This window comes from Pseudopipra pipra, chromosome 20, assembly GCF_036250125.1.
Source record: "Pseudopipra pipra isolate bDixPip1 chromosome 20, bDixPip1.hap1, whole genome shotgun sequence".
Lineage (NCBI taxonomy): Eukaryota > Metazoa > Chordata > Aves > Passeriformes > Pipridae > Pseudopipra > Pseudopipra pipra.
This window is the reverse complement of record NC_087568.1, coordinates 3,306,477-3,316,060: the sequence shown is the minus strand read 5'-3', so window position 1 is coordinate 3,316,060 and position 9,584 is coordinate 3,306,477.

Here is a 9,584-nt window from a genome sequence, read left to right as displayed (position 1 = left end):
CAGGAAGGAACGAGCCAAGTGAGTCACTGTTGGGGTTGGGGGCTTGCTCTGGGATTCCAGAGGGTTCCTTTGGGAGACTGGCATCTCTTTCAGTGGCTGTCTGAGAGAATTTGGACTGTAACAATGAGAGTGCAAAGCAGCAACTGGGCTTGTCTGGCTTTATTTACACCAAGGGGATTTGTGTGGGATAATGATTTTTCATTGGACTGTGGACTGATATTTTCATAAATGTGTTTCCAACCTGTGTGAGGAATTTGCTTGGTCGATGCTTAAACTACAGACTGGAGGAATAGAGATATTCAGAGGTATTTAGTTATTCATTTGGGGATGCAAAAATGCAGGTGCTGAAGAGGTCAGCATATAGCTTTATTGGGAAAGGACTGAATGAGCACATCTGTGATTTCCCAGCACTAAGATGCAGTTCAGCTACTACAGAATACACCAAAACCCCTAAACTTCACATGGTGTGACTGTGCAGTTTTCAGTACAACACTGCACAGGCACCCATGACCAACACTCCAGATTTAACACTGAATTAAACCATAGCTCTTCATACCTGGATAAAAAAAGCCACTTCTGAGTTTTTCCCCCCTCATCCTGCCTCGGAGCAGATCAAGTGAAAAGTCACAGTTGAGAGATCAACAGGATATTTTTCAGAGCTGCCTGAGACTGATTTTGACATGTTTGCTTCCTTTGGGGCCAGTAAGCTCTGCTTCTCTGGGACTAAACCTTGTGGAAACTTATCATTTATCTTCCCCATCTGGGAAGAAGGAGGCCAGGTGTAAATCTGTGCTCTGAATCAGGCACACAGCAGTGCATCTCAAAATATCCAAAATCCCAGTGTTTTTTTCCCAAAACCATCACAGGGACTGCTGTTTAACTTCTGACTGATTCACCAAGAGTCAGTAGAGGAGCTGGGAAATGTTTTAGGTTTCTTCCCCATGCCAGTGACTCAGTCAAAAGGCTCTTTGCTTTGGCTTTTATGGCCAGCTCCCAATCCAGGCGGGAGCTTTGCGCATCTTGCTGCTGGAAGTTCTCAGCCTGGTCCCCGCTGCTGTCTCTTGGTATCTCACAGGCTAGACTGCTTCCTGCAGTGCTAAGACAAATTAACAGAGGATGTGGGAGAGGACTGGTTGGTTGGAGTGCCTGTCTTTGCTCCAGAGGCTTTTCATTAGGAGCGTGGAAGTGGCTCTAGCGGGACAGGTGCTGTTCCCGCAGGCTCCGGCTTCCTCTCCGTGTCTCCTGCAAACCCGATTTCCTCCACTCACACATCTGCTTCCCACATTTGCTGCCTCCTGCTCCAGCAAGGGGCTGTCAGAGCTGCTGGGTGAGATCCCAACTCCCCTTCATCCGTGGGGGCCCACCCAGCCGAGATGCTCCCGCGCTGGGAATGGGGAATGCGTTGCCTGCTGCTGGGAGGGATGTGCAGGGAGGGATGGGGATGCCAGCACGCAGGAATGCAGTTCTGGCTGTCCATGGATGACTGTCCCTATTCAGATCCCAGTCCCAGCACCTGGGCTTTTTTTTTTTTTTTTTTTTTCCAAGAAAAAACCTCAGTGAAGTCAAGGAAATTCATAGACAACAGGAGTGCTGAGGTGGAAAGGAGTTCTATGGACACACTTGGGTGTAAGACAGCAGAGGTCAGACAGGGGGTCTTTAAGAGGAGACTTGATTTCTTTTTTTTTTTTTAAGTTATTTTTTGAGAGCTTGTGTTGGACTGACTCTGCTTTGTAATCATATTTTTTCATAATATGTCCCTGGTGTATCAGGTTTAGATGGTCCTGGAGAGCTCAGAGGGAGAGAAGCAGCTTGCAAACTCCCTGTGGGGTTATTCTGTGGACATTGCAATTTCCAGCGGGGTGTAACAAAAATCAGCTTAGAAAAGCAGTGTTTGGGTGCTTAACCAAGCAGCAAACCTCCTGCAAGTCACATCAGAGGCAGGAGAAACTGTCCTGATGAAAAGTGAAGTTATTTGGAAGTTGAGGGACCTTTGCAGTTGAATGCAATTTTGAAAATGTTTTTTTAATCATTTTTCTTCAGGAATTGAACATCTTTTCCAAGTACAAAGAGCCTGTTTACGTGTAACAGTGAGGCATTTGGGGTAAAAGCTATTTTACTTCAGGGGTGCAGAATGGGCATAACAAATCCAAGGATGGGCATGGCCCTGAGGTTTTCCCTTGGTTATTAGTGTTGGAAGCATTGACAGGGAAAAAGGAGAGTGGTGTCTGAGGCTCTGCATCCTGAGAATCTCAGCTTGCACTATCTGCTTGTTAAAAGCTGGTGTCACCTGCAGTCACCCTGTGTGAGGCCATTTATCCCAAGCAACTGGACTTTTCCAAGGTTGTCCCAAAATCAATGGGATACAGGAGGATCTTAAAGATGGGTTAGCTTCTGTATTTGTGGGATTTTCAACGCTGTAGAATGTAAACTTGTAGTAGTTTCCTCCCAAAAATCTTTAAATGTCAAAGGAAATAGTCTTCTGCTGAGCCTCTGCTCCCTTTTGAGGGAAAACACAATCCCAGAGGTGTAAGAAATGCAAGGAAAATCAAAAGGAGCAAATGCTTTCATGACATAATGCCTGTGATGTGACTTGCCAGTGCAAACTTGGCTGGCATGTTGATGTTGTATCCACAGGGTAAGCAAATAGTGTCACCCTCTTCCCAGATCCCCAACAAGCTCCTCAATGTGTAGGCAGCAGCTGCTGATCCTCATGGAACAAACATGTCCCCTTCCAACAGGAGAGACAACACAAGGTCCTTTGATTCCTCCTAATTGCATTTCAGTGTCTGTGGCTGAATTGTAGAGTTTCTGCAGAAGTTCAGCAATTTTGGTTGCTGGCTTCCTCTCCTTGCTGACCTACAAATACCAGTTTTCAGGGCAAGATTTATGAGCAGCACGAAATTACCGTCTTGTAAAAGCACAAATCACAGCTATAAATAGGGGTCTGGAATATGCACAGGAACCCCACGGGAATAGGGACTTGCTTTGTCTGTGCAGGACAGCCCTGCTAAACTAACCCAGGTTGAGGAGGAATCCGGTGCTTTTGACTTTTCTAACTGGCAGAATGCCAGCCAACCTTCCCCTAATCCACATCCTCACAAGGATGGGAATAACATCTGGCCAGACTGACAGTAGTCAGGCTTGAGAGTAACTGAGAGCCCTGAAAACTGAACCTTCTCAAGCCTTGTGTGCATTTATCTTCCTTTCCAGAACATTAGCAGGCAGAGTTTGTTTTCAGTGAGTTATTTAGCAGAAAGAGGGATTAGACCTTGGGCTAGCATTGATTAACCCCTGCATGTTGAGTTGTTTAACAGCATAATGGATTAGTCATGTTTGCTGGTGACCTTTGTCAATTGAATCCTTCATCTGAAGCCTCGTCTGTCTTTTTAAATACACAGATCCTTAAAAGTGGAATATATGCTGCAATATCCCTCAGGGGAATGGCTGAGCACAGAACTGGGGCAAACAGTCCTGGAATTTCTGATTTTAGGTTTGACATTGCATGGGTTGAGTCATGGGAGCCCCACTTCCACAGCTGCCCACAGAACTGAGCAGTGAGTGCTCGAGTCCTGCATGAGCTGGGAATGAATTGCTACCTGAATGGAAGAGCATTCCTGGAAAGGGATTGAATCTTCTGTGGGTCTTGGGGAAGGTTGCAGAATGAGGGTCCAGTTAGCAACAGGATTTAATGTTGTCCTGGAAATTAAATCAGTCGTGTTTGGTGATTAAGTAGCTGACTCTTTCATCTAAAGGCAGGGATGGCAGCAGAGGTGCCGTGAGCAGAGTTGTGTGAAGCCTCATTGCCTTTGATGGAGCCATGAACATTTCAATCAGTTGAGCATCTTAGCTGGATAAAATATAATAAAATGTACATATAATATACATATAATTCTGCTGCTGAAACCAGGGACCAAAGGGGAGAAAAACTACTTGGTGAGACCGAACACAACACCAAGGAAAGCATCTTAAACTGCAGGAAGGCACCAATGACAATTTAAGGGCTGCCAGAATTGTATAAAAGGCCTCACATAGGTCAGATTTGGACCCAGCAGAATGTGTCTGAGCTGAGGGTGTCTCCTCAGACCTTCCATTCTCTCAGCAGTGCCACGAGGAAGCTGTTTTACTTGACTCCTCAAGCAAAATACCTTCCTGCTGCAGCCAGGAGTTCTTTCTGGGCTCCTTTTGCTGCAGTACAAGTCAGGTCAAGAAGTTTGTTTGGTTTACTAAAAAAGATACTCTAGTTCAAACAAAACTTAATTCATTGAAGCCCCGTGGCCTCTGTGAAACATGAACCCCTCTGGCCTCATGATTTATGAATACAAAGCCATGGGGAAGTCTTGGCAGAGGAAAACAAGCTGTATGACAGGTAAATAAAAGGCACTGAGGCAGGAAAAGGGGTAAAGGCACCCATAAATGTGCAGCCACGCAGCTGGGAGGTGCAATGAGCTGTCAAGGGCTCTGCTGGCCCAGAGGGACTTTCCTTCTGTGGGAGGGGAGATGCTGAGGGTATTCTGGAGTTGGTGGCTTTTAGCAGAGGGTTTGGGACAGGTCTGCTGCAGCCCTTGGCTTTTGGTTTGTCTGTACAAACCTGGATAGACTTGAAAGAAGAATAAATCCACAGCAGCATTTTATGGCTTTGTTTTGTGATGTTGAGAGGGGGAAGGGATTGAACCAGGTGAGAGTCGCTCAGGACTCAGCAGAAGGTTATTTCCTTTGACATGTAAAGATTTTGGGGAGAAACTTCCTATCAGAATAGGTCTTGGGGAAGAGGCAGGACCCAGCTGAGTCTCCCAGCCTCTCTCCCAGCTCTCCTGTGGGAGATGTCCTGCCAAATTCCTATTGCTGTGATCACCAGCAGTAAAAAACCCACACATCTGGTCCTGATCAGGACACAAGAATCCCTATGCTAACTTGTTAATTATGCAGATATCTATTTCTTAACGTTTAGGAGTTGTTTGCAGGCATTAGATGTCTGGGGGTTTCTCTCAATACATTTGCAAACCTCCTAACAAGGCCAGGGCTAATTAAGCCACAAGGAGTGATGAAGCTGTGGCTGTGATTGCTCTGGGACATTGTTTGGTGATGCAGCAAATCCTTTTAACCCCAAAAAATCCAGAGGTACACAGGGTGAGTGGAAGTGTTCTTAGAGATCTCCTCACCCTCTGGGGAAGGAGCTGCAGCTAAAAAGAAAAAACAAACCAATGGTACTTATATCTGTTCCCTGATAGTTACCTTCTAGTGCTTTGGGAAAGAACAATTAGAGTTGGTTTTTTTACTGGATCAGATCCTCAAAGGGTTGTGAAATGCTGGTGGATATTTTGCCCTGCTGATCTTGAAGGTATATGTGTCCAAGCTCCTTGGACTTGTCGGAGGTGTTTGAGAGACATATAAAAACCCCAAACCAAAATAAGTAAAGATGAGGCTTTAGGATGCTGATCTGGTCCGGAACTGAACTGGGAACAAAACTGTTCTTTAAAAAAGTAATTCAGCAAGAGGTGACCAACCCATCTGTGCTTTCAGATGGCTGCAGAACCTGGAACAACCCCAGCAGACTGTAAGACACCAGCACTGGGAGGTATCATCCCCAAACAGTGTTTGAGTATCTGTTGTAGAAATATGATGAATGTGTGGGTGCTGCATCCTAAAATCCCAGCTGAAATAAGAGGCTGAGGGACTGGAGCCTGAGCCAGGATTAGCAGGCAGTTGGGTGACCTGGGGGGGGTGGTTTTGGTGCTGAATCCAGGTGGGTGAGCTTTGTGTCTCCGGGTGAAAACATCACTGATCTGGTACCTCGTTCTGACCAAGGTCTGCACCTTTGGCCTTGCATTTTGGTCTTCCCAGAGCTCCCCAAACTGGAAAATTCGTCTGTGTGGAGAGAAAGGAGTAAGTTACTGTGAGGACTTGTGGAAAGGTGATGTGTTTGAAGGTGACTTACTGGAAACACTGAACTGAGAAGTAAAAATTAGTCATGTTAGAGCCCACTCGGTAGCTGGATTGGATTCCTCGAGTGATTCATCCACAAAAAAAGACTGCTTTGCCTGACATTTTATTTCCCCTGCCTATTTAGACAGTAGCTTACACTTAGTAAGACTGTGTCCCGTTGTCTGGATGGCTTTTTGATAGCTGGGTGGTGCACACAGAATCCCTGGATTCTCATAATTTCTAAACCACTACTTCAGCAAGGAGGGGAAAAGACAACAAAATGAAGGGCTTTGTCACTGCAGAAGCCCTGGGTGGAATGAACCTGTAATCTTGGGGAATCAAAAGGGAATCTACAGAATGTGCCTTTTTTGGGGGATGGCTAATGCCACAAAATCAGAAATGGAAAGAGCTGCCTGGAAATTGTTACGTGGTTCATTGATGGAAATATTTAGAGGAGGGTAAATGTGGATGGAAATTGCTTGGTGAAATGAAATCTTTAGGATTTAAGTGACTCTAGTCCCTTCTTAAAAAGAGAAATAGAGCATGAAAGGACCATCAGATGATGCAAAATGTACTGAGGTGCTTTAATCAGTTACTAGAACTGGGTAGAATAATCCATAGCTGATGTTAATTTGGGGTGTGCTTGGACATCAATGTTTTCCTTAGTTTTTATTTTGGTATTGATGTATTCAAAGAAGCTGCTCTTGCTGTCTTTGACATCCTTGGCCAGATTTAAAAACAGGTGGGCCTTGACCTTCCTTATCTCACTTCTACTTACTCTGATAACATCTCTTAGCAGTGACAATGAACACCCCAGTGGTGTTGATGAAGATCCTCTGATCAGGCACCCAAGTTGAACCCCTGCAGCCAGAGGGGTGATTTGGGACCTGTCCATAAACTCTGTGGTTTGGGCTCACCTTTAATCTTCAAACATGATTATGATGGACAAACTGGAACTAGAAAATGAAGCCTGTGATGTTCAGCCAAACCTTCCCTGGGGTCAAAGAGAGTTTAGGAACTTCTTCATTTCTTGCCCCTGGTGGAGATCATAGGGTAAGTCACAGGTCCCAGTTACTGAGCAGCCTCTTGGTTTAACATAACACTTTGTGCAGCCCCAGGGATTATCTCCTCAAGTCTAGACAGATTATACAGGGTTTAGCCTGAGCCATTGACCGCAGATCATAGGGCAGGGGGAAATAAAACACAGGGATGTGAAGAGGGAATGGCAGCTCCTGCCAGGCCTCCAGGCTGGCACTGGGCATGGAGAGCAACGGGATGAAAGGGGAAAAGGGTCAGCTGAGTTCATCCTTCTCAGTAGGAACCGTGGAGCAATTTATCCTTCTGCCTTTAATAGATTGGGATGGTTCAAACACATAGAAGGCTTGGACTCATTAACACAAAGCTGAAGAGAAGGCAACAACACTGGAAAAAGGGGAGGAGTGGAAAGTCTGTTCTCTTTATAATGCTATTTCCTCTATTAAACAGACCTCTCTGACTGTGAAACATTTAAAATATACAAAAAAACAAGCCCCACCTTGTGTTGGCTGCTCTTTCCACTGATGGGGCTTGTCCTGGTGCCACCTCATGGCAAAAATCAGATTTGAATTTCCACTGGGATCTGGGAGAATTGGCTGCCCAGTTCCCAGCACTGGAGCTGTTTTGTAAAGAAATTGGATTGCAAAGTCAAAACAGGTGCTTATCCACAGGAGGGGAGGGAATTTTGCTTCTGTGATCCGTAATTTGTCTTTCTGGGGGAAAAATTTAACTCTAGAAAGAGTTTTACAATGTGTTTTTTCCTGTTTGGGAGGTACCTGTCAAATCTATTTATCATATCACCAGCCAGCCTGGATTCTAATTAAAGGGTAAAGTATCCCCTCTATGTGGTTATCACCTGATAGCTTGAAATATTCCATGGAAGTGTTGATGTGTTACCCACCACCATCTGCAAATGCAGATTTGTGGTGGCCTCTGTTCAGAACAGTGTTTTCAGAAAGGTTTTTGGGCACTGGGGAAGTTGCTGCCACTCTGCAGTGGGAATGGATATGAACAGTCCTGGATAGTGCAGTAAACACTTTGCTCAAATTAAAGACCACACAGAGCTCTGAGTTTGGGACAGTGTTCAGCTCTGGGATACCAGATGTGAAACTTCCTCTGTGGAGAAATGAATAGCTTTATTTTTTTCAAGCCTCTCGATCCAAAATGTCTCAGTGGCATTAAATTCTCAATTTTATTTTTTTTCTTTTTTAAACTGAATTTCGGAGCAATCATTTCCAGGGCAGCAGGTGTGAGATCCTAAGTCAGGATTGTGATATAGGATCTCACTTCAGCAGGGGACAATTGATAAAAATTGAGTTAAGGGGAGGGCTGCAACTGTGCTTATATGTTTGCAAAGAGTAAAGGCAAACACTAAGATTGTGTGGGGGAAAATTGTCTGTTTTATATGTGTGCTCTTCATAAATATTATTTGTAATCATCCCTGAGAGCATTATATATACATATATATATAATTTATACATATATATATATTATTTATACAACAGCTCAGGTAATTCTAATATCTCACTTTCAGTCTGTTCCCATCACTTGGCCATTGAGTGTTATCAATAACGGGCCTTTTTGATTCTCCCAATACTTTCAAAGTACAGAACAATGGCCTATGGGGGTTTCTTGGCTGAATGCTGGTGATGATTTCATAGGACATAAATTACTTTTAAAAAAATTTACCTATATTCCTTAAGCTTTTTTTTTTTTTTTTTTTGGAAAGCTCACAGACGTGTCCTCCATCCCATAAACAACGGGCAGCTGGGCTCAAGATGCATTTAGCCATGGAAATACTTGTATAAACTGCTGTTCCTTAAAGATGTTTGGCCACCTGCCACTGCTGCAGCGTGTTCCTTTGGCTGGTCTGATGTTACCTCGAGTGGGATGGAGGGATTTGGAGTTGGAGTGAACCACCCCAGCCCTCGTAAACCTCCTTGGAGCTCACACCACCAGATGATCTGGCCCCCTCCAACCCAGAACTTGGCTCTTTAAACTTGGCACGTGGATGCTGGAATTTTCCAGTTTGCCATTACAAGCTTATTTCTTTATTTCTCTGTTATTGTCGAGGAGGGGCAAACAGGTCTGTGCAAGCTTTGAAATCACCTGGAAAGCAACTGGAAACTCAGACTTGCTGCTCAACAAAAGCTCCCTGGGCCAGGTTCTCACTTGGTTGAGTTGCTTTGCATCTGATGTGGGTCCAGGTTTGGATATTCTGGCTCGATTCTGGAGTTGAGAGCCCTTGGAAAATGGGTGGTGTGCGAGTGCACTGCTCTGAGCTGCTTTTATTTCCTTGTCTGCAGTGCTTTTGGTGCTTTAGGTATTCCCCTTCCTATAGCTGTATGCCTCTGGAAGGGCAAGGAATGTCAACACTTGCAGTGTTCAGGTGTCAGTGGGATTTTCACTTGCTGCTGGTGAAGACAAAGTGGGGTCTCATTCCAAAACAATGGGCTGTTTGTATGGCCAGAAATGCCAGTCTGGGGTGAGCAGACCCAGGATCCTGGCATTTGTGTACCTGGGGCTAAAATGGTTCCCCACATCTGGCAGTGCCTCTCAAGGGTGATTAGACATCCAGAGAAATACTGTGGATCAAGTGATTCCTTTGGTATCATAATAAGAAGAGG